At 43.1% G+C, this 26487-nt stretch overlaps 1 long non-coding RNA gene across 1 annotated transcript; it reads left to right on the top strand.

Annotated features, from left to right (window-relative positions):
* The first annotated feature begins 5423 nt into the window (after window positions 1-5423).
* Window positions 5424-24877, top strand: LOC128577759 (uncharacterized). Its single transcript, XR_008377624.1, has 5 exons — window positions 5424-5523; window positions 5748-5874; window positions 8762-8912; window positions 12924-13367; window positions 24833-24877. It is a non-coding gene; the product is annotated as an uncharacterized LOC128577759 (long non-coding RNA).
* Window positions 24878-26487: the final 1610 nt, after the last annotated feature.

Below are 26487 nucleotides of genomic sequence, written 5' to 3'. Positions count from 1 at the left end.
TAGCTGTGTACATTAGTGCAATCAAGGGGTATAATGTGCGGGTTTCATATATAATCTGAAATATTCTCATCAAACTGTTCAACATAGCCTTCATGGCATTTTCTTACTTATTGTATGTAGACATTTGTATTCTGCATTTAGTAAGTTTTGCCTGTACCCATTCTAAGATGCACCATAGGTGTGGCCCCACCTGTTACCCTCACACCACCCAACCCCCCCCCCTTGGCCCTTTCCCCATATTCTTATTCTATATTTGGGTTATAGCCTTCATATGAAAGCTATAAATTAGCTTCATAGTAGGGCTGAGTACATTGGATACTTTTTTCTTTGGACTAGCAAATTGTGGTACATGTATACCATGAAATATTATGCAGCCTTAAAGAAATATGGAGACTTTACCTGTTTCATGTTTACATGGATGGAGCTGGAACATATTCTTCTTAGCAAAGTATCTCAAGAATGGATATTATCAAAGGCTTTTTCTGCATCAATTGGGAGAATCTTATAGTCTTTGTTTTTTATTTTATTGATATTATATTTATAGATTTGCATATGTTGAACCAACCCTGTAACCCTGTAATAAAACCAACTTGATCGTGGTGTATAATTTTTTTGATGTGTTGTTGAATTCTGTTTGCTAAGATCTTATTGAATATTTTTGCATCGATATTCATTAATGATATATATAGGTCTATAATTTTCTTTCTTTGTTGGATCCTTTTCTGGTTTGGGGATCAGGGTGATATTTGCTTAATAGAATGTTTTGGGAGGTATTCCTTCTTTTTCTATGCTTTGGAAAATGTATAATATAGGTACTAGTCCCTCTCGAAAGGTTTGATAGAATTTGGATGTGAAGCCATCTGGTCCTGGACTTTTCTTTTTGGGAGATTTCATATTGTTGATGCTATTTCAGTGGTTGGTATAGGTCTATTCAAGGTTTCTAATTCTCTCTGGTTGAGTCTAGGAAGGTGGTGAAGCTCATCTGGCTATTTTTTGGTTGGAATTGTGATTGTTGTTTAGCTGGCCCAGGCCAGGTTTGAACCCGCCAGCCTTTGTGTATGTGGCTGGCACCATGACCACTATGCTATGAGTGCTGAGCCTAGGGAAATATTCCCATTGGAATCTACTAAAGATATAACCACAGAAAGTGTAAAGAAAGAAGATCTCTTCACAGATTGTGAACTAGCCTGGTCAGGTCCCTAGTTATTCTGTGTCCAGATTTGGCCTTCATTTTATACCAAAAGCAGGGAAATAAATGAACAGCAACAAAAACTAGAAAGATAGAAAGAGAATTTTGAAGCACTCCTAAAGCCTTTAGGGAGAAATTGTTTACATGTTTAATTTTAAGAGCTGTGAATAGAATTGCCAGGGACAGGTGCTATTTAGTACGTAGGAAAGAAAGCGGGGGGTGGGGTGGGGCATCCAGTGCAACATTGGGGGCCAAGATGGAGCTCTTCTGGGAGTGCACATCTTCTAGAAAAGGCACTCGAATGACGTGGCCCTGCCTTGCTCCTTTGTCACACACAACACCGTCACGCTTAAATGCACCAGAATAGAACATTACCTTCCATGCTTTATTCATACTAAAAGCAAAAATGTACCATGTGAAAATTAATGTTATGAAGACACTTTTAAGATCATGTCATGCTGACTTCCATATTAAACAAGCAAACAAACATTATCTGTGCACATTCACATCCAGCCAGGTGCACACAGCAACCTCACTTCTCTCTGATTTTCCAATTTAATTCTGTCTAAGTTTTTAATCCCTTGGGAACTATTGGTGGAATAAAATAATGTAATGGCCAAGAAAGTGATGGAGTTATAGAATGTAATGGAGTTCATCGGTTGAAAAGAAAAGAAAGGCTCGGTGCTCGTAGCTCAGTGAGTAGGGCGCTGGTTACATACACAGAGGCTGGAGGGTTGGGGCCTGGCCTGTGCCAGCTTAACAACAATGACAACTGCAACCAAAAAGTAGCCGGGCATCGTGGTGGGCACCTATAGTCCCAGCTACTTGGGAGGCTGAAGCAAGAGAATTGCTTGAGCCCAAGAGTTTGAGGTTGCTGTGAGCCATGAAGCCAAGACTCTGTCTCAAAAAAACAAAAAGAAAAAGAACGAAAGAAAAGATAAGAAAAGAAAAAAGGAAGAAAGAAAATGCTTGTGTTGTTCTTGGCACTTGAGACGATGTCCCTGTATTTATTTATTTATTTATTCTGAGAGAGAGTCTCACTCAGTTGGCCAGGCTAGAGTGCTGTGGCATCATCATAGCTCACAGCAACCTCAAACTGTGGGGCTCAACTATCCTCTTGCCTCGGCCTCATGAGTAGCTGAGACTATAAGCACCCACAACAATGCCCACCTAGTTTTTCTATTTTTAGTAGAGACAGGGTCTCATATTTGCTCAGACTGGTCTTGAACTCCTGAGGTCAAGGGATCTACCCACTTTCGGCCTCCCAGAGTGCTGAGGTTACAGGTGTGACCTGTGCACCTGACCATGGTATCTGTTTTCAATCTCTGCTGGACAGACAGGGAGTAAACTCTCAGGTTACTGTTTATTTTTATTGGATATTGTTCTTGTGTTTCCTACAGTTTTCTGTTTGATGCTGTGCTAAGTGACAAATGGTTCATCAGACTGTCAGACTGTGCTGTGCCCTTCACTACTGTAATTCACTCTTTTGCATCATTTAAGATTTGTGAGGTATGAATGCCCAGATCCATATTCTCCTCTTCTGCGTGTTTTTCTGATACGCATTTTCATGTCTTTTTCTTTTAGTGGCATTCTCACTTATACCATATATTTCGGTTTTTATTTTGATTCAAATTGATCCTCTTAGAATGCAAGTTTATTCTGTTTGTATCTGCCGCCAAACAGGTTCATCTGGCTTTAATTCTGTCTCTTTATTTTATGTTAGTTTATACTTGTGGTGTTTACTTCCCAACTTTTACCATGACCTGAATGCTTTGTGTGGGCTTTTTCTGATGATGTAGACATTTAAAACTATGTATTAGGACCCATTTCCAACTCTCTTCGGAAGTACTCTTAACTTCTTTGTTCTTTTTAAATAAAATTTGTTACACTAAAAAAACCAAAAAACAAAACTCCCTCTGTATTAATTTTCCCGATGACTGCCTTTATAATTTCCAAGTTTAAATTCATCAAGTTCAGCAATACCTCTTCACTCCCACGGTAGGACAACTTCCCTCCCTGTCAAAGAAGGAAGGAGAGAGGGGAGTTAATGATAAAGCTCTCAATTGTAGGTGAGGGTTGTAGGATATGTTGGGGTGAGTCTGGCTCATGAAGGTTTGTGGATGAATCTGGGGCTTGAGGATGAGAAAAAAAAGCAGTGAGGACAGAGAAGTTATGAACCCAGCAGATGTAGCAGATGGGACATCCAGCCCGCTAACTGCTGTTCATGGTCAACACCTGCAGGCATGGCCAGTCCCTCTGGCTCTGGGGTTATAAGGGAACAGACAGCATTTATCTGATGGCTCTGTGAACTGGGACCCCACCTTGCAGTCTGGGGAGTGAGTCTCTATTTTGAACAATGGTATTAAAATTTAAGACACATCTTTCCTCTTTCAAGGTGCGAATCGTAACATTTCTGGCTCTTTGGCTTACAGCGTTGTACCCACACCCACCGTAGACCAGGACCTATGCATGGTGAGATCCTTCAGGGCAGACAAAGCAGTTCTGTGCTTCTCTAAGAGCCTCAGTGTGCATAGAAAAGTCTTAAAGGGTGTTTGCTGTGCATTTGATGTTTATGTTTCCCGGCACCACGCCCTGCTGTTTGGAATGGGTGAACCAGAGGTCATCATACTCTAGAATTTGGTCTACATGACGTGTGTGCTCAGCGGGGTTCCATTTGTTGCCTCACATGCTTTGTGAATCTCCCTGCTGATCTGTCCTAAACTCTGTTGCACCCCAGAATTTCCATTTCACTCCTCACGGTGTACGGCAAAAAATCAGGAAGAAGCATTTTAGAGCCCCAAGTACATGTGGGAAAGAAGTTGGCTGGGATTGAGAGGAGCTCCTAAGGACCACCTGTGATGACCTGCGATAACCTGCCATGCTCTTCAGTGGACATGGGGTTAGCTGTGTGTCTTCAATAGAGCAGACCACGTGCTCTCCACCTGGGCACTTTCTAAAAATGTCAGCGCTGTGCCCCATCTGAAACTGCTTGTCCCGGAGTCGGCATCTCCAGGACAAGCCTTGGAACCTGCATTGTCACAGGCTCTCCAGGGGCTTCTGATGATGGCTCCGCACCTGAGACGTGTCTGCTGTGTCCCCGCTGTGGGAACCTGGGAGGAACTGTCCCAAGGATGGCGGGACCTGTGTGTGCCCTCCGAGGACCCAGCTCCTGCTGCAGGTGGCAACTGCATGGCCTAATTAAGAATCTCACTTTCAGGTCTCTTGTTCAGATGACGTTGCCCTGAGGTATATTCTCTTAAAATTGAAGAATGACTCAAATAAAACAAAAACCATACTGAGATATTTTATTGCATAAATCTGATTTAGCTCTTAAAAAAAAGCACCCCAGCCGTATTGCTGGAACTCTGCCTGGCTGCACCATTGATCAACCCAGGGAGAAAGAAGCAGCCTGTTCTTCCCCTCCTATCCTAGCAACCGTCCTGTGGGGCGGGGGGAGGAGGGACATGCAGAGAGGCCCTGTAGCTACTGCAGCAGGAGTGCTAGACTCTGGACAGAATCAAGTGCGTGAAAGAATAAATACATAAAGAATGAATAGATGTAAAAAAGTACCTGTGAGTTATGGGAGGCATTTGGGAAGTGGTGAGATAAATCTTTAAATTACTGGGGTTTCCCACCTTCAGCATAATTGATGAGGGACATGTGATTGTCTGTTGCAGGGGTAAAGCGCGGGGTGGAGCATTGCTGTCACTCTAGGATGCTGGGCAGCGTCTGCAGCCTGCCCTCACCAGATTCCCATAGCAACCCTTCCTCCCCAAAGGTGACAATCTGAAATATCTCCAGACATAGCCCAAGGTCCTCTGGGCAGGGGCAAAATGGCCCCAAGTTGAGAATCACAACTTGTAATGGATGTCGAACCCTTGTGGTATTGGCTCAGAATCCATCTTATATTTAATGGGAATTTGCCAAATTGACAGGCATCAGGAAAGGCTTTGATCACCTAGATTTATTGAGAGCTGTGTACAAGAGGCCTCACCTCTGAGCTATTAGAAGAAAAAAATACTTAAAAAACAAAGCAGGCATCTTTCAGCTGCTGTGATGCACTGTAAAGGCTGTTCTGCAGATGCAGGCTGCATGGGGATGTGGAGTGGGATGTGGGGTGGGCGTGTGGGGGTGGGGAGGAATCTGCCACCTGACGGCACAGTGCAAAGGTCCACATTTTATAGGCATTCCAGGAGATGCGGGAGGGTTCACAAAGCCACGGTGAAGTCTGGTGATCTTAACCTGCGTGCTTGTCTGCTGCTTTACACGGGAAACACTGAGGGTGACTGAGCCGCCCTTTGTGAAGACTGTCAGCTGAGCTGAGGGTGTCAGGGGTGAGTTGTGGAAGGTGGCCAAGCATATGCCAGCATTGTTTCACCATCCTGTTTAGGTTCTTGCTTTTGAGCTTTTTATAGGCTAGGAATTGTGAAAATAATCCTATGATTTAAACAGAGGCTGAGTTCTCACCATTGCTTCCTTGCATGATCCGACAATCCTGCCTGAATGGGGTCCCCTGTGGCCCTCCAGGTGAGCCCTGGGCTCTCTCCCTCCTCTGCAGGTGAAAGTCACATGTAACCGGGTATGTCCTTCACCGGAAACACGTAGTGAAAAACACGGCAGCGGACTTTACACACAGCCTGCAAAAGGGAGCTTGTCCCAAGGCGTCCTCTGGCCACAAGGAACAGGTGAGTACTCTGCAGAGGAGGATAGAGCTGCGTTCTGCTTCCAGAAACTTGGGGAAAAGCTGGCTGCTCATTTGGGGTATCAAGGGGGTTATATTTCTTTTCTCTTTCTCAATAGGGAAAAATACACCTGAAGTTAACATTGAATGTTTCAACCATGCTAAGTGTGCAGCTCGATGGCTCTCAGCGCAGTCACTGGTCTATGCAACCATCACCTCTATGCCACAGCCTTTCCACCTTCCCCCAAACAAAGGCCTGGGCTCATCAACAACCACAGCCCTCCCCTCCCCTCTCCCAGCCCCTGTGACTTCCAGTCTGCTTTCTGTCTCCAGATCCGCCCGATTGGACATTGCACATAAATGCAGTTGTACAAAGTGTGCCCTTTTCTCATCTTCTTGCACCCAGCAGAAGGCTGCCCAGACTGGGGCCCGCACCGTGCTCACTTCCTTTTATGGCTGAACACTGTGAAGCAGCACATTTTTCCTGCTGTCCATCTGCTGATGGAGACTTTTGTGGTTCCCACACTCTAGCTGTGATGAACAGTGTTGTTAGGTATCTTTTTTAGCCTGACTACCAAATGCCGCTTCAAATGTTGCCTTAACAAATTGCTACAAAGCAAAGTGGCTTTCAACAATAGGAACTTATACTTTTACAGTTCTGGGGGCCCAGAGTGCAGAATCACTCTCTCTGGTGTAAAATCAGGATGTCCCCAGGGCCGTCTTCCCTCTGAAGGCTCTAAGGAAGAATCTCTTCCCTGGCCTTTTCCCTGCCTTGGGCTGCAGCCTGCTCTCCTGGGCTTGCGGCCCCTCCCGCCTTCTCAAAGCCAGCCTTGCTGGTGGCATTGTTGTCACAGGGCGTTGTGATCACACTCCTTTTTGTATTCCCATTCTCCCTTCTGCTTTTCTCTTGTAAAGATGCTTGTGATTGCCTGTGGCCCACCCAGCACTTTCAGGATCTGCTCCCTGTCTCAGCTCTTTAATTCAGTTATGTCTGCAAAATTCCTTTCACCTTGTAACGTTAAGTTATGTTACATTTTTGGGCGTCCCTAATTCTACCTACCACAGCAAGTATCTGCCAAAGTCTGCATAGAAAATAGGTTACCATCTTGGAGTAAAAAAAAGAAAGAAAGAAAGAAATGAAACAATTCCTGAGTTGTTTCTGTCTGTGTTGACCAGCTCTTATTCCATGTGGCTGTTCCCTGCCAGCTTTCTCCATTTCTCAAATGAGCCACTGTCCTTGGCTCTCTCCCTCTGTAAAGTGAGAAAGATTATGTCTGTAGCTCCACATTACCAAGGGTCACAGAAGCTCCCCTGGGCATTTGTATGCATGGGGTTTGGCAAAAATGAATCACAGCCTGCTTTTCTCCATGCAGAATGGACATGAAACATCGAACACACCAAGTATGAATTGAAAAGAGCTATTTTATGTCAAGAAAATAGGGAAATAGATTCTGCATCTTGGATCACAGAAACAATGGTTTGTGATGACAGGTATTGAAGAAGTCATTTGCTGTATAACACAGTGCCTATTTTGAGGGATTAAATTTAGTAAAATTACCTCCAGATTTACTTATATATTAATATGTCAAGGAATAAAATGGCAAGTGAGAGACTCCAGTGTTGACCCAGTTATTATGTATTTGCATTATTTAAAAATGCAAAGTGGAGTTTTTTCTTTTTTTTTAAATAACACTGGATCTCAAAGAAATTAAGACATAAGGCTTGGCCCCTGTAGCTCAGCAGCTAGGGCGCAGGCCACATACACCGGAGCTGGAGGTGTTGAACCCAGCCCAGGCCTGCCAAACAACAATGACAACTGCAACAACAACAACAAAAATAGCTGGGTGTTGTGGCGGGCGCCTGTAGACCCAGTTACTTGGGAGGCTGAGGCAAGAGAATTGCTTAAGCCCAAGAGGTTGAGGTTGCTGTGAGCTGTGATGCCACTGCACTCTACCAAGGGCGACATGGTAAGACTCTGTCTCAAAAAGAAATTAAGAGATAAGAAAGTTGATGAGCACTAGGTAAAGGCAAGGTTTTGAATATGTGGTTAGTTGAAAGAAACAGAGCGCTCAGAATTAAAAAGCAAAAATGGAAACCAGTAAGGGAAGTCTCAAGTCCGTGCTTTGCTTCCTCAGAAAAGCTTCTGATGGATAAAATTCAGTAGGGGGGTATCTTTCCCATGGGTGAAATACTCATCTCCTAAGACAATCCTTGGAAAGAGTGATAAGAAGCCTGTGGGAAGCTGTAGCTGGAATATTAATACAGCCGTACTGGAGCTTGTAACATGAAGGGGGAGACAGGGAGAAAGCAGAGGAAAGAAGAATGCCTCGCCGAGCTCAGAGCCCTGAAAATCACGTGAAACGCGAGGGTGTTTGGGCTGCCACGTTTTAATATTTCTGCGATTACTAGAACACCCAGTCCACCAACTTATGGATGGAGATTCTGTATTATGAGCAGAATTGATTAGGCTGTTGGGCTGTGCTAAATAGCTCTTTTCACCTATTCTCCGGGAGAACCCTTGTAAGACAGGTCTCAACTTGGTTGATAAATGACATTTTCCTTTCATCTGGTGCTGGGGTAGGGGATGACTTTGCCAGGCAGAATTTCTCTGTGGACATCTGACTCATTCATAGGGACAGGTGAAATCTTTTGTCCATCTGATGTCCAGTGTGGTATTTTCTCTTTTCAGATGCGTTGGCTTTGTCTATGACTTCACCTCCCAATCTGAGCCTGGGCTGGACGTGGGAGCTGTTCTATCTGCAATTTCCACACACATCTATGCTACACGTTACTTTTCTTCTCTCCTTTATCCCCCCAGATCCCTACCCACCAAATTTCTTCACTCACGCGAGCATGCAATTTCTTTAATATAACCAGTGTCAAATCCACAGGCTTAGCCCCAATGCTAAATCAAAGAGCATTGTCCTGAGTCCCCATGCAAGCTTCCAACCGGGTGCTGCAGAATCTCGCTGTGATTATTCAGTCCACCTGGACACTAGCTGTTACGACAGAGACCACAAAAGAGCACACGCTCTATCTCAGGTATGCAGCTCTGGGCCTCCTGGGAATTCCACTTGCTGGTGGGGACCTGCTACTCAATAAATAAGTAACGCACATAGCACACTGCAAGGCGGGGAGCCCCAGGGAGGAGGGGAATGGGGTGCATGCAGATTTAAATACTGTGACCAGAGGAGGCCTTGCAGAGGAGGTGACTTTTGAGCAAAGAGTTGAAGGAAGAATTAATTCTCTTCAAGCCTTGCAAGACCATTAAAAAAAAAAAAAAATTCTTAGCATCAACAGACCACCCCGGAAGTAATTATTTGAATTTTATGCCCTTGCCTAAGGAAGGAGACCTTCATTTATTAATGCTCAGGAAAACCCTTTTCCATACCAGAGCAGGAAGGATGCCACAGAGAGTTTTATTGAGTCCCTTTGTTTCAATGAGTCTCCTGGAGGGTCCCACCTCTCAGATGGTGTCTGAATTTCTACTTCCAAATTGAATGGATGTAAGATGTTTATTCTGCTCTGTTGCGTTTGCAGGAACAGGAATGTTTGTGCATTTTCCTTTGGGCTGGTACTAAATACTTAAAAGAGTATTGGTTACATTTTATATGGCCTTTCGAGCTCCTTGGTCATAAAGGCGTCTCAAGTTACTAAGCTTCCGTGTTGCCAGGCGTGGAGGTCAAGACTTACTTGTGTTTTTCGAGTTTTTAAATCCAAGCATGCACTGTGTCTTACTTACGCATTTTTATTTTATTTTATTTTATTTTATTTATTTTTTTGAGTCAGGGTCTCACTCCATTTTTTAAAAACAAAAGGAATTTTGAGGGAAGCTATTTAACCACTCCTGTGATATATTTAAGCAGCCAGAATTCAGGAAAAGGTATTTAATTTTGATAATACCTTGGAATGCTTTGTTCACTAATACATGCTAAGAATGTTTAATATTAGAAGAAAAACCTTTGGCCTCTGAAGTATTTCTGGATGTTTGAAAGTGGCTACAAGAGGTACATGATACTCACATAAGTGCCATTTAGAAACAAAAATTGAGGAAATACATATAACTTAAGAACACAGTGAAAACATGGACCCTTCAAGGAAATTAAATGAGCCTAGAGTATTAGATTTTATGACCATGAATAGAGGATGTTTTTAGAATAAACATCATAGGGTGATACTGAGGTCATGAACTTTGACCCCCAGAAACCTAGACTGGACCGCTGCTCTGCCGTTTACGTCATGCAACCTCAGGCAAGGTACTTAGGTTGCTACTCTGCAGTTTACACTTCTGCAAAGCTGGAATAGTAATATCTACGTCATCGTGATCTTGTGAGGGTTAGAATAGAGCTGTACACTAAACAGAACAGGGGAGATGGCCATGGCCATCTGTGCAGCTGGAGTTACTTCATGGCTCTTGGCAGGAAATTAAGAAAAGAGACAAGCTGAATTATCCCATTCTCTCTCTCTCTCTCTTTCACTCACGCACGTGCACATAATTGTTGGACTACCTACTTTATCAGGCTTGTGTGCCAGATTCTTATGGGATTGAATCAGCCTGCTGAACTAATCAGGTTGACAGCACCACCTACGGAAACACCCTCTCTCTTGGACGGGAGGTTCCCCCAGGGGCCAGGGCCACTCTCTGAGGTAATACAATTAATTTGGCTTTTTAATACAAAAAAAATTACTTCCTGAGCGAATGGCACAGCCATATAGAAAACGTATTTACTGGCTCAGTGCCTATAGCACAGTGGTTACAGCGCCAGCCACATACACCAAGAGTGGCGGGTTTGAACCCAGCCCGGGTGAGCTAAACAACGATGACAACTGCAACAAAAAATAGTCAGGTGTTGTGGCGGGCACCTGTACTCCCAGCTACTCGGGAGGCTGAGGCAAGAGAATCACTTAAGCCCAAGAGTTTGAGGTTGCTGTGAGCTGTGATGTCACAGCTCTACAGAGGGCGACATAGTGAGACTCTGCCTCAAAAAAAGAAAAAAGAACAATGGCTATAAATTTCCAAATTGAATGAAAGTTATACATTCAAGAATTTCAGTGAAGCTCAAACAGGATAAGGTCAGAGGAATCCATGCCCAGATCATTATGACAAAATTTGTGAGACCTGGGGTGGCGCCTGTGGCTCAAAGGAGTAGGGCGCCAGCACCATATACTGGAGGTGGAGGGTTCAAACCCAGCCCCAGCCAAAAACTGCAAAAAAAAAAAAATTGTGAGATCTGAAGACAAGGCATGAATCTTGAAATCAGCAGAGAAAAAAGACACACCCCATGAAGGAGAGGATGATAGATTCCTCATCAGAAACCCGGGAGCATGGTGTTGGGGGAGCAACATTTTGAAAGTGCTGAAAAACAAAACATCTGTCATTCCAAGATTTTATACCCAGATAAAGGATGATTCTCAGATGAAGTAAAGCTAAGAGAATTGTTCACTCTCAGACTAGCTCTAAGAGAAAAGCTAGGGCGGTGCTTGTGGCTCAAGGAGTAGGGCACCGGTCCCACATACCAGAGGTGGTGGGTTCAAACCCAGCCCTGGCCAAAAAGAAAAGCTGATGGCTGGTCTTCAGAAGGGAAGGGAAGTGATATAGGAAACATTAAGAAGGAAGGAAGAGCAAGAGAAATGACAACTAAACAATCTTTTTCCTTGTTAAGATCCTTGAAATATTTAGAACAGTTGAAAGCAACCATTAGAACATTAGCTGGTGGGGCGGCACCTGTGGCTCAGTGAGTAGGGCGCCGGCCCCATATGCTGAGGGTGGCGGTTCAAACCCCGTCCCGGCCAAACTGCAACCAAAAAATAGCCGAGTGTTGTGGCGGGCGCCTGTAGTCCCAGCTACTCTGGAGGCTGAGGCAGGAGAATCGCCTAAGCCCAGGAGTTGGAGGTTGCTGTGAGCTGTGTGACGCCACGGCACTCTACCGAGAGTGGTACAGGGAAAGTCTGTCTCTACAAAAAAAAAAAAAAAAGAACATTAGCTGGTGGAACATACCACCTATGAAAACCCCAAGAAAAAAGAGAGGAGGACCCAGGATCCGTAAGTTGTAAGGCCTCCACACTCCGCTTGAAATGGAAAAACATTACTTCCTGGAGGCCTGAGAAAAAGCCAAGTCTGTGTCCCGTAATCTGTAGCGCAATCACTGAAAAAACGTCCCTGTATCAAGAGATGTCTTCAAAAATCTAAGAGGTAAGTTAAAATGGGATGCTATAAAGTATAACAAGGAAAAAGAGAAATGAACAACAGAGGGAACACCCCGAAAACAAACATTTTGGGTCTGGAGAATGGATGTGGACACGGGCACGCCTGCCTTCAGCGCCGCTATGGTGAATTTGGAAGGCTGTATCAGAACTTCTTTCTTTAAGAAAATGCTTCCCTTGCTGTGATCTACATTCCCTTGAACACATTTGCCAGGGCCTATTGTAGCTGGGAATAGAAAAGAAAGGGTGGAGGGGGCCAAGGAAAATACTAAAAAGGACTGGAATTTCAAAGTTTCAGGCCAGTGGTTCTCAACCTTCCTAATGCAACAACCCTTTAATACAGTTCCTCATGTTGTGGTGACCCCCAACCATAAAATTATAAAGTAGCAACGAAAATAACTTTATGGTTGGGGGTCACCACAACACGAGGAACTGTATTAAAGGGTCGCGGCCTTAGGAAGGTTGAGAACCACTGCTTTAGACGGACTAGGAAAAGGTAACTGGATTGAGCATTTATCAAAGAAAAATAACTGATGGTGTTAGGAAATGTAATTTGTGAATTTGTTGTGAAGAAGAGAGGGTCTCTAAGAGGAAAGCAACACTTGCTTTTTTTTTCTTTTTCTCTCTTTCTCCCTATCACCTGCCCCACTAGGGTCAAGTTGTCACTGGAAACTGGAAAATGTTGGGGAGTCTAAATGACAGAAGAGATATTTGTTGTGTTCTAAACCGGCCAGTAGTATGGTCTAGTTTAAATTTCACATGTACTTGTTTTTAGAAGATAACATTTTAAGGAACTGGATGAAATAGCTACAAATGAAAGGGGACATTTTCCCCATTATCTTTTGATAGATAAGCATTAGCTTTCTGCGGAAATGGCAAAGAAATGATGCAAGAAAATGGCTCAGAGTGAACAGGACAGAACATAATGGGCTTCGCTCCACGACCTCTGAGGCTGGCTGGACAGGAAATTGTGAGCAAAGAGCCTGCGCTGTTTCCCCAGGGATATCAAATGTCCTGAAATTATGCCTGTACAACACGAGGCGCTTTCATCAGTCTGTTCTCTGGTGTGGCTGCTTATCCCTCAAGGAACTGGGGGAAATTGGTTTGTGTTCAAAATTTGCTGTTTTGGAAAGAAAATTTTTATTTTTTGATAAAGGCATTTTCAGTCGATTTCCTTGCCTAGGTGAGCTGAGCTCTCTGAAAGCAGCCAGGCATGGTGGCAGCATGCTCAAGGATCAGTGAACTCCATGGCTGGGATTACTCAGAGAAAAATGAAAGCTTTTTTTCATTTAGGTAAGTAGTTGTTGAAAAGTCATTCAATTGTTGCACACTTCTGTTGAAGGGAAAATATAATTTAAATCCTAAACTCAAGTCATCGAATCACAAGATAAAGCTTTTAAGGGATGCTCTGCTCTTTGGGATATACCACTGGGATTAAAATGTCCTGAGAGCATAAACATGTCTTTAGCTAGAGTGTGCTGGTGGCCTTGTTGCGATGTGGTTAGGGGTCACTGGCAACTCCCCCAAATCCCCCCAAATTAACTCCACTTCTAAATTTCATAACAGAATGAAAAAAATCAGGGCCTGTTTGCTTTTCTGGGTGGTGTCTCAGTTGATCATTGTGGACTGGACGCTGAACACAAAAGGACTCTTTTGAAGAGTTTCTTTCTGGTGGAGGTTAGTTCTTTGTTGCCAAGTTGCCCAGTGCTTTTCTGCTTCATGGGAGAGCAAATACCATTGCTATAGAGTCCCTCTGTCCCTCCGTTCTTCCTTCCTTCCTCCCTCCCTTCTTTTTTATAATTTCACAGTCTTAAAAAGAATAAGTGTAAGGTCCCAGAAAGTAGACAAGGAAAATCGTAGCTTCTGTGAGTCAGCTTGATTTTAAATTAGTGCAAAGGAGGGTTTAGATCATTGTGTATTTCTCAACGTTTTGCAGAGGAAGATTAATAAGCATTTTGGAGCGTGTCCTATTTTCAGAATAAATGAGGAATTGTACTCCTCCACTCTCTGTTTGTTCTTATTTCACAAGGAGGAAACGTATCCCCAGACAGCCACCTCAGGTCACCAGGTAGTTTGGGTTCGGAAGCAAAAATTGGGCAGTCATATGAGGGCATAGCCCATTGTTCCTCTTTGACAAATTAGCCCAAGGACACATGAACTCAAAGTTATAATCCTGAACTCCACTGTCTTCCAACGTCGCGGCACCCTCGGGCTTTGACATGCATCACATTTTACAACAGAGCGATTGAACACACAGAAGGAAGCCTTGCAGTTGTTTATAATTATTTCCAATTGTTTTCCAGCCTAAGTCCTTGGTATTTAGCTGAGTGTTGATCTAGCCACCCAGAGTATGCTCTAACATACGAATTTTCAAGACATGTTAATTTCAGAGAGGACACACCTGCTAGCTACAGGGCCACGCAGTGTTATGAAGGAGGAATTTGTTAACCAGAAAGCAGGGGCGGGTCAGGGAGACCACAGCTCAGATCTAGAGACGGGACTGCCTGGGTTGGACTCTCAGGACTTTTCCTGGCCTCTCTTTCCTCACCTGTAAAACGCAGGTAATGAAAGTACAAACGTCACAGGTTTGTTGTGGCGATCAGATGAAAGCACATCTATGAGCTTTCCAGAAGAGTCCCTGGTATGAGGCAAGGGCTGCACACCTGTTTCATTACGCTGATGGCAAATTCACCTGTGCTCCCTTCAGTTCAACATTTCTGATGGAGGCAGCTCACACTGTGTACGCGTGTGTGTGAGAGTGTGTGTGTGTTGTGCCTTACACACATCAACCTCCGTTATTACATCTTATAGAAAAGCAAATTTAATTTCTGAAATTAAAATTAAAATTTAACGTGCAGGAGGTATCTCACACTGTCATCCTAGCACTCTGGCAGGCCGAGGCAGGAGGATCCCTTGAGCTCAGGAGATTGAGACCAACTTGAACAAGAGCAAAAGAGCCCATCCCTACTGAAAGTGGAAAAATTAGCTGGGCACTGTGGTGGGCACCTGTAGTCCTAGCTACTTGGGAGGCTGAGGCAGGAGGATGGCTTGAGCCCAGGAGTTGGAGGTTGCTGTGAGGTAGGCTGACACCTCTACCCAGGATGACAGAGTAAGACTCTGTCCCTAAATCAATCAATAAATAATTTAATTCCACAGAGAAGAAAAACCTTTGTGGTGGTAATAACAATTCCTTATCATGTCATTTCTTCTAGAGTACTAATCATGCTCAGGCATTAGTGAAATTGGCATATATTAACACAGCTAGTTATCAGGCCAGTCTGATTGGTAGGTAGGCAATATTGACTGAGTTTAATCAACAGGGCTGTAATGAGCCAGCCCCAGCTTCTCTTCTGTAAGCGTGAGATAGGCATAGGTATGTAGTCTGTCGGGAAATGATGGCAGGGTGTGAAGGGGACCATTGAACACATTATCTCCTGCATTTATGAGTACTTGTTTTTAAAATTAGTAGCTACCAAGAAGGAAAAAGGGGAGAGGGAGGGGAGGGGAGGGGAGAGGATGGGTGGAGGGAGGGTAATTGGTGGGACCACACCTACGGTGCATCTTACAAGGGTACATGTGAAATTTACTAAGTGTAGAATATAAACGTCATAACACAGTAACTAAGAAAATGCCGTGAAGGCTGTGTTAACCAGTTTGATGAAGATATTTCAAATTGTATATAAAACCAGCACATTGCATCCCATGATTGCATTAATGTACACAGCTATGATTTAATAATAATAAAAAAAACCTCATAGCTATTGCTCCTTTACTTAAAATATATAATGTGCAGCAAACTATTGTTAGGTATGGCCATCCTATTATGCTTTACCAAATACTACGTCCTCTTCTTCCTCTCTGACTGTATTTTTGTCCCCCTTCACCATCCCCACTCTGTCCCCTTCTTCCCTCCACCCTTCCCAGCCTCTGGTAGCCATTATTCCACGCTCTGTCTTTATGATTCACTTTAAACATTTTTGGCTCTTATTTTCGAGTGAGAACTTGTGAAATTTGTCTTTCTGTGCTGGACTTATTTCACTTAACATTCCCCAGTTCTTTCCATGTATTGGCTAGACCTTTCATTTTTTATGGCTGAATAGTATTCCATCATGTCTGGGCACCATATTTTCTTTATCTATTCATTTGTTGATGGAAATTGAGGTTAATTCCATACATTGGCTGTTACAAATAGTGTCACAGTGAACATGAGAGTGCGGGTATCTCTTCTATATACTGACTGAATAAATACCCAGCAGTGAGATTGCTGGGTCGTGTACTAATTCCACTTTTACTTTTCTGAAGAACTTCCACAGTGGCTGTACTAACTTAGGTTCCCACCAACAGTGAACGAGGGGTCCCCTTTCTCCACGTCCTCACCAGCATTTGTTACTGCCTGTTCTGTTTTTTTCTTTTATAAGATCCATTTCTTATTGTAGCGAGATGATTTCTTATTGTAGTTTTGATTTGTATTTCTCTGATGATTAGTGATGTCAAGCATTTTTTCATATAGCTGTTGTCCAGGTATGGTACGGGAAACCAATGAGCTTTTGGAAAGATCATTCCAAACTTTCGCTCTTCGCAGATGATATGATTGTATATCTGGAAAACACCAGGGATTCTACTACAAACTCTTAGAAGTGATCAAGGAATATAGCAGCGTCTCAGGTTACAAAAATCAACATCCATAAATCGGTAGCCTTTATATATACCAACAATAGTCAAGATGAAAAAACAGTTAAGGACTCTATTCCATGCACAGTAGTGCCAAAGAAGATGAAATATTTGGGAGTTTATCTAACAAAGGACGTGAAAGATCACTATAAAGAGAACTATGAAACTCTAAGAAAAGAAATAGCTGAAGATGTTAACAAATGGAAAAACATACCATGCTCATGGCTGGGAAGAATCAACATTGTTAAAATGTCCATACTACCCAAAGCAATATACAATTTTAATGCAATCCCTATTAAAGCTCCACTGCCATATTTTAAAGATCTTGAAAAAATAATACTTCATTTTATATGGAATCAGAAAAAACCTTGAATAGCCAAGACATTATTCAGAAATAAAAACAAAGCAGGAGGAATCACGCTACCAGACCTCAGACTATACTGTAAATCGATAGTGATCAAAACAGCATGGTACTGGCACAAAAACAGAGAGGTAGATGTCTGGAACAGAATAGTGAACCAAGAGATGAACCCAGCAACTTACCATTTTTTTGATCTTTGACAAGCCAATTAAAAACATTCAGTGGGGAAAAGATTCCCTATTTAACAAATGGTGCTGGATGAACTGGCTGGCAACCTGTAGAAGACTGAAACTGGACCCACACCTTTCACCATTAACTAAGATAGACTCTCACTGGATTAAAGATTTAAACTTAAGACATGAAACTATAAAAATACTAGAAGAGAGTGCAGGGAAAACCCTTGAAGAAATCGGTCTGGGTGAGTATTTTATGAAGAGGACCCCCTGGGCAATTGAAGCTGCTTCAAAAATACACTACTGGGACCTGATCAAACTAAAAAGCTTCTGCACAGCCAAGAACACAGTAAGTAAAGCAAGCAGTCAGCCCTCAGAATGGGAGACAATATTTGCAGGTTATGTCTCCGACAAAGGTTTAATAACCAGAATCCACAGAGAACTCAAACGTATAAGCAAGAAATAAACAAGTGATCCCATCGCAGGCTGGGCAAGGGACTTGAAGAGAAACTTCTCTGAAGAAGACAGGCGCACGGCCTACAGACATATGAAAAAATGCTCATCATTGTTAATCATCAGAGAAATGCAAATCAAAACTACTTTGAGATATCATCTAACTCCAGTAAGATTAGCTCATATCACAAAATCCCAAGACCAGAGATGTTGACATGGATGTGGAGAAAAGGGAACGCTTCTACACTGCTGGTGGGAATGCAAATTAATACATTCCTTTTGGAAAGATGTTTGGAGAACACTTAGAGATCTAAAAATAGATCTGCCATTCAATCCTATAATTCCTCTACTAGGCATATACCCAGAAGACCAAAAATCACATCATAACAAAGATATTTGTATCAGAATGTTTATTGCAGTCCAATTCATAATTGCTAAGTCATGGAAAAATCCCAGTGCCCATCGATCCATGAATGGATTAATAAATTGTGGTATATGTACACCATGGAATATTATGCAGCCTTAAAGAAAGATGGAGACTTTACCTCTTTCATGTTTACATGGATGGAGCTGGAACATATTCTTCTTAGTAAAGTATCTCAAGAATGGAAGAAAAAGTATCCCATGTACTCAGTCCTACTATGAAACTAGTTTATGGCTTTCATATGAAAGCTATAACTCAGTTATAACCTAAGAATGTTGGGAAGGGGAAGAGGGAGGGGAGGGAGGGGGGAGGCTGGGTGGAGGGAGGGTGATTGGTGGGATTACACCTGCGGTGCATCTTACAAGGGTATATGTGAAACTTAGTAAATGTAGAATTTAAATGTCTTAACACAATAACTAAGAAAATGCCAGGAAGACTATGTTAACCAGTGTGATGAAAATGTGTCAAACGGTCTGTGAAACCAGTCTATGGTGCCCCATGATCGCATTAATGTACACAGCTATGATTTAATATTATAAAAAAATAAAAGAAATAAAAAAATAAAAAAATAAAATAAATAAGTAAATAAAAAAGAAAGAAAGATCATTCCACATAAATCTAATGATCTGCAGAACTAGCTTGTCTACGATTCCTGCTCGAAGCAAATGTGCCTTCTGCACTGTTCTTTTGTTTTTTACAATTACAGTCTACTGTTTTGTATTTCCTTCTGTCTTTCACTTGGGAAAATCCCATTTTAGATGGTTACCTCGAAGTCCTGGAAGGCAAGGCAGGCCCTTAGCCAGAAATTGCCATGTTTGTCCCGATTCTGATAGAACTGGGCTGAGTGGGTGTATAAAACATTTTTAGTTTCCTAAACTGGATTAAAAGTGCCTTGGATTATTTGCAGCTCCTTATCCACATGGAAGGCCTATTTTCCCACCGCTTTGGATAGTACTTGGTGAACTTGGAGGGAAATAGAGGTGATGCGTGTGGAATGGGACTTGGTGGACTCACCAGTCATGGCTCCAGAGGACTTGGAGCTCTCCCAACCCTCTGGCTCCCTGGGAGTCCCAAGACCCCCCCTGTCTGAAGCTGCTCAGGGTGGAAGTGGGAACCCACATGGGGAGGTAGTCCAGCCATCCCTACAATCCCAGCATCCCCACTGAGGCTCCAGATATCTAGTGAGCCCTGCTGGGGGCTGGCTGTGGTCGGGCAGCCCCAGCAACACCAGTGTGTGCATGTGAGTCTCTGAGATGTGGCTCAGGGCTCCCAGCAGCGAAGCTCACTGCTTCTGAATCATTTTTGGCCACATATCTATGCTTGCAAGAATGGGGCCTTCGAAAGATGACTCACAATAGGATTTTACTTTTTCAATTAAAAAGAAAGCCATGAGTTGCAAAGAGCAAGCTTTATATTTCTTTTCCTTTGCAAAAATCTTGCGATGTCTTAAAATCACATTTTCTTTCTTTTTTTTTTTTTATTGTTGGGGATTCATTGAGGGTACAATAAACCAGGTTACACTGATTGTAATTGTTAGGTAAAGTCCCTCTTGCAATCATGTCTTGCCCCCATAAAGTGTGACACACACCAAGGCCCCACCCCCCTCCCTCCGTCCCTCTTTCTGCTTTCCCCACCCATAAACTTAGTTGTCATTAATTGTCCTCATATCAAAATTGAGTACATAGGATTCATGCTTCTCCATTCTTGTGATGCTTTACTAAGAATAATGTCTTCCACTTCCATCCAGGTTAATACAAAGGATGTAAAGTCTCCATTTTTTTTAATGGCTGAATAGTATTCCATGGTATACATATACCACAGCTTGTTAATCCATTCCTGGGTCGGTGGGCATTTAGGCTATTTTCACATTTTGGCGATTGTAAATTGAGCTGCAATAAACAGTCTAGTACAAGTGTCCTTATGAGAAAAGGATTAAAATCACATTTTCAATTATCTGCTACAACGGGCAGTTGTTAACTTTCTCTTTTTCTTGCCTTAGCACCTTTTACAGCAAGGGGACAGGGAGGAAACCAGAGAGGTTTTTTCCGTAGCTGATTATGTTGGGTGAGTTTAGCAAAATAATAATAATAATAAATACATAAATCAATGAAAAAATATATCACAGCCAATTTTGTGACCATGTGCCATCCCATGGGAAAAAGAAACTACACAGTCAAATGTCACCTGGCCTGCCCTTCAAAAAGATCACCAGTTGAGCACAATTCCTTTCACAAACACTGACATGGAAAAAGAGGATTTGAAAAGAATAAAATTGCCTTAAACAATGGAGACCAATTCTTCTTACAAATTTTGCTTGAATAGCAGGCAATTGTTTTAATTTTGAAATATTCAATAATATCTGAAAATTGCAGCTAGCAATAGCTTCAACCCAAAAGGTTTTCATTGCCTCACACAGCTGTAAGCCTCAAAATTGGTGTTTTGAAGTGGAGGCAGAGGCTGGGAGGTGCTGCTCCCTCAGGGAGGCAGGGCACTCGTTATTGTCCTCTGGCCATCCTTAGCACGTCTGTTTTATTCTCAGGGTTGAAACTCAGAGGCTGCTCTCAGAAACCTCTTGTTTATGTCTAAGCAGACTGTCCCAGACGGGGCTGGATGTGCACCCAGGTGAGTAGAGAGATGGCTGTGCCCGTCAGGTGGGGCTTCACAGGCAGACCCGAGGTCCCCTGACTGCGTCTCCAGTTCCAGCAGCAGCGCTGACACCTTAGGGGCATTCTCCTGGCCACAGACTACTCAACTCATCTCCCGCTCGCAGCCTCCCTCCCCTCCTCCCCAGTCTCTCTTCACCAGTCAGACGTAGCCGTTTCCCGCTTCCTACTGCAGCTCTCTCCCTCTCCTTTCTCACAGGTTCCTCTGGGAAGCCCAGGGGCCAGGCCCATACCCTCTGGCTGGGACGTGCTCCTTGCCTGGGGCTGCTCCTGTGTTCAGTCCTTCCCTGGGGGACGCGTGCTTGGAGAACTCTTCTGCTGGGTCTCGATCCAACACTCGCCTCTCCTCACCAGTCCTCTTCTGAGTACATTTCCAGTCACCTCTGGATGTATCTGTCCACCTGGCTGTCCTGTGGCCCATTCAAAACCAATGTGCTCCAAAGAAAACCCTCCCCTCCCTCTGGCCCACTCAAAACCAATGTGCCCCAAAGAAAACCCTCCCCTCCCTCTGGCCCACTCAAAACCAATGTGCCCCAAAGAAAACCCTCCCCTCCCTCTGGCCCACTCAAAACTAATGTGCCCCAAAGAAAACCCTCCCCTCCCTCTGGCCCACTCAAAACCAATGTGCCCCAAAGAAAACCCTCCCCTCCCTCTGGCCCACTCAAAACCAATGTGCCCCAAAGAAAACCCTCCCCTCCCTCTGGCCCACTCAAAACCAATGTGCCGCAAAGCAAATCCACCTGCCCGTGCACCCTCCCGCAGACATCTCTCCGGGATCCTCTCAGTTGGTAACGACAGCCTTGGGGTGTACATGGTCAGCAACCACCCTTGATTCAGTCTCAGCTCTCCCAGCCCCTCATGCCTTGCGCCACTGCTCACACCGACTTCATCATCTCCCTGCTGGCCAGACGTCTTTGGGGTGTCTAGGAGGTGTCCCTACTCTGCCAGCTTCTCCCCAGTCTAATCCGTCCTCGCCACTGAGCCTGGGCCTTAAAACACAGATCCAGACACATTGCTGCAGTGGATGACAATGTCGGGTGGACCTTTATTTCCTGATTCCAGCCCCCACTCTCCTCCCGGGGAGCTCCCTATGTCTGCACTGCTCATCATGGTTTCAGTGGCTTCTAGGAGGACATCCCCAAGGGCCACACCAGATCCAGTGGCTCCTGGGAGGACGTCCCCAAGGGCCACACCAGATCCAGTGGGTCCTGGAAGCATGTCCCTGAGGGCTACACCTTTGTGGCTTCTTTGTGCTATTCTTTTTGTTTGTTTGTTTTTACATATACACGTGTTTATTAGGTTTCCATTTTTTGCCTTCACAAAATCAGAGGCATAAAATTTAATAACAGTAACAATGTTTAAGATAAGGACTAGAAACAAAAACCTCGTAAAGAAGGAACAAACATAAATACATTCAGAAAAGAAATCAGAGAATTGCTGCATCGAAATATTAAGCAATAATAATCATCATCATAATGATGCAAAGAAAGTAACATTCACGTTGTCAGATAAGAGTATGTCTGTTATAGAATGCTTTGACTCTGAGATTCAGTATGGAGTCAGCAGTTAAGTTCTTATTTTTTTAAAGTCTCAAAAAATAGACAACGAATATTTATAAATAAAAGTAAAAGATCATTTCAAAAAACAGATCATGCCAAATCTTATAGACAATAGAAAAAGAAGGAATACACCCAAAACACCCACCTCCACATTTTCACCCAGGTCAAATGTGAATTTGCCCACCTTACCTTTTCCACAACATCTTCAGCTTCTGCCCAAACCCAGACCAAAACGGTATACAGCTTTTATCATATTTTATTTTACTTGGTTGCTTGGGTATCTTTTCTTCTTTCCATCTTTAGTACTCAGACCGCAGGGATGCTATCTTATTCTCTTTTTATCTGCAGCATTTAGCACGGTGCCTTGCGATACACAGTAATTGTGTTGAATTGAATTGTAGATAATCTGCTTGAGGTTAATGGAGAGTCAACGTGGTGAGATTTTACTCATCTCAGGAGAATGGATCACCCATATTTATGATGCGCATTAAAATCTAATGTGTTTATTTTTAAAAGAATCCTGAGTAAACCTTTTGGTAGAAAATTGGTCGTGTTTTCTCTGCAGTAATACTTCCAACTCTCTCAGCCTCTATTTGTGAGATTTGATGCAGTAAACACGATTAATATAAATGTTTACTCACCCCGGCGCCAGGGGAATTCCACCTGCAGGCTTCAGCTGGAGAATCCAGCGTAAGTAACTGTGAAGTGGTGGTTTCCTTTCTCCTGCGATATTCTGTGAGCCCCTTTGTTGCAAGCATGCATAAAACTGATATGAACTGGCATTTGATTTACTGCATGTGATGGCCTTAAAATTGTTGATTTTTAGATCAACCTATTCATCATTTTTTTTTCTTCTGGGGTCTCTAATTTCTTTATTAAAACTGAATTTCTCCTCCCAACCCCTCCTCATCAGAGTGGGGGTGGGAGTGCGCATTTGCAATGTCAATTCTGTTAATAAATACGAGTGGATTCCCTGGGTCCCATCATGAATTTTATGTACTTTATCTAATAGCTTAGCTTTATAACTTCTGTCCGTCCAAATGAAGCTTAAACCTGCTTTACTGACAACCTTCATTGATTCTACTCTTGGACAGGCTATAAAAACAAACTGGCCTGACATATTTCTTCTTTTTCTATTGTCTATAGGATTTGACATGATCTGTTTTTAGAAATTATTTTTTACTTTTACTTATAAATATTTGTTGTCTATTTTTTGATACTTAAAATAAATAATAATAAGAAGTTATCTGATGACTCCATGCTGAATCTCAGAGTCAAAGCTTTCTATAATAGGCACACTCTTATTTGACAATGTTACTTTCTTTGCATCATTATTATTATTATCACTTAATATTTCGATGTAGCAATCGTCTGATTCCTTTTCTGAATGTATTTATTCGTTCTGAATGTATTCGTTCTTTATGAGGTTTTTGTTTCTAGTCCTTATCTTAAACATTGTTATCATTACTAAATTTTAAGCCTTTTTAATTTTGTGAAGGCAAAAAAAAAAATGGAAACCTAATAAACACATGTGTATGTAAAAATAAAAAAATTAAAAACAAACAAACAAACTGGCCTCCATGAGGCAATGTTAATCATTTCAGAATGGTCAGAAAGGTTTAGGACGTGTCTCCTTTGGGTAGTTGGTTACAGATTTCAGTGTCCATAACCTCTGGTGTAACCCAGCTTCCTTTAGAAACTGGAAGCTTGAGACTCACCTTGATTTTTCTCTTATTTAATAACAGCATCTCTCAGACATGTGAGGCTTAGCGAGATAATAGGATCGTTTGCTTCCTTTGTGATAGATTTAAAGTGCAAACAAGTAAAATTACACATATTCAAACCATAGAAACAGCAAAGTGATGCTGAGCACTGCCCTTCTACTTGTGTATTTGGGTGGCGATTATCTTATTTCAACATTCATCATAAGCAACGTAAATTCAAAATTGTGCTGTTTTCCTACACACGTGCTATTACTTCATAATAAATACAGGCAATCCAAACAATTGTCTGTACAGCAAATCATTAAAAATCCTAATGACTGTAAATGTCAATGTCATCCATTTTTCTTTTGGAGTTTTTCTTGCATTGAAAAACCATTTCTTGGTCTTCTTCTAAAAGCAGCCTTTTTGGGAGATATTTTGTAAAGCAAATCACCATCAGGTGGAAAGAAACATTTACTGAAAAATCCAGTTTGGATTCACTTGGGGTAGAAAACTGCATTAATATCCAGGGAACAGGGTTTATCAAACACCTTATTCAGCAGCCTGGGGAATGACGGGATGGAGCTGTTTCCACAACTAGAATGACGGGAGGGAGAAATCAAAATACAAGTCTCTGTGTCCACTCTGTCATCAGAGCAAAGCGAGTCGAAAAGTGGGATCCTGCCAGGTGTGGGGGAGTTTACAACGGGGGAGCCTCCCTTTGCTGACTTCCTTTTATTTCTCTCTACAGCCCCATTCCTGTCTGAATCCTGCTAACATCTCATCAGCTTCTAACGTATGTTCCCTCCCAGAAACATTGACCTTTTAAAGAAGACTTGTAAAATATTTGTTTAAAAAATCAAGAGTAGGCTCGGTGCCTGTAGCTCAGCGGCTAGGGCACCAGCCACGTATAAGGGAACCAGCCTGGGCCTGCCAAACAACCATGACAACTACAACCAAAAAATAGCCAGGGGGGGCATTGTGTGAGGCACCTGTAGTCCCAGCTACTTGGGAGGCTGAGACAAGAGAATCGCTTAAGCCCAAGAGTTGGAGGTTGCTGTGAGCTGTGACACCACAGCACTCTACCCAGGGCGACACAGTGGAACCCTGTCTTAAAAATAAATAAATAAATAAATAAATAAAATCAAGAGTAAAAGAAAGGAGTATACTATGGTGAAAAACAAGAGACAGCGTTTTTCTCTGGGGTTGGCCCCTCCAGAGTACTATCCAGAGAGGTGTATGAGGCTCAAGTGTTTGATACTCCTGCAGATTTTAATGTCCAGGAAGCTCCAATGCCAGCTGGCACTGGCATTCTGGTCACCCCTCTTCTTCTAGGGAAATGTTCAGCCCCAGATGGGACTTGTCCTTCGTGGGGCATGAGAAAAACAGAAATTATTTGACTTCATGAACTTGCAAAATGGCTTTGGGCCCACTGGTGTGTTTTTCTGGGGATGCGTGAATTGCAAGCTTTCCTGGTTGTTTTGACACACAATGTGTCACCTCTAAGGGTCTCATCTTGTCCTTTGATTATGTACTTTGAATTTTCATTAGTTGCCACTGACTCTATCAAACTCAACCCAAGCCCTGTGGTGCTTGGAGACAGTGAGAAAGTGAAGAAATCTCCTGCCTTTTGTGTTTTGGGCAATGGCTTGCTACAAACCTCCCCCTCCCCGTCTGGCTGGCAGAAGACCCATGGATGTGCTCTTGTATGCCCACGAGGCCAGACCCAGGCACTCCAAGTTCCCATTTTCTGCCTCATAAATGATGAGCTAAGCTGCTTATCCCCACTGAGCAATGCGACCAAGTGTTTGTGACCCAGGCGGGCCTGAGGGCAAAGCACCCACTGGTCCCCCATACGTCACTCTATCTAGTCTCGTTTACTTCTCTTTATAAAAGAGAAACCCTTTTTCCTGACTCTCAAGATGCTGTGGCCATCACCAGTCCCCTATTTTAATACCACTTGCTGCGCCCTGAAGCAGTGTTCCCTGCCCTCCCTCCCACGTACTCAGCCATTAGAACAACATCTCCCCTCGCAAAGCTCAGATTTATTAATATTTCTTAACTTTATAGTACCCTTTAGAAACAAGACTTGAATCACTTTTTGCAGCTTCCCCTAGAATTCACTCCTGGCCTTTGAGAATATTGTGGTTACCCAATGAAAGGAGAGACCCTCAGTGAGCTCCCCTCACTCTGCCCGTCTCCAACTCAGCCTCTTGCTGGTCTTCCAGCACCTGAAGCACTGGGCATCTCAAGTCCTCTGCCAGTACCTCTGGCTTTGAGGGACCCTTTCCCCCCTTCCCTGAGTCTCTGCCGCTCAGCACTCTCTGCCTCCCTTTCCTCAAGCCACATGCTAGTTTTCTCCCTGATGTCTACACTTTGGACGGGAGCAGCGTGCAGATTCTGTTC

This window comes from Nycticebus coucang, chromosome X (genome assembly GCF_027406575.1).
Source record: "Nycticebus coucang isolate mNycCou1 chromosome X, mNycCou1.pri, whole genome shotgun sequence".
NCBI lineage: Eukaryota > Metazoa > Chordata > Mammalia > Primates > Lorisidae > Nycticebus > Nycticebus coucang.
Note: the sequence above shows the minus strand (reverse complement) of the source record. Positions and strands in the feature narration are given on the sequence as shown.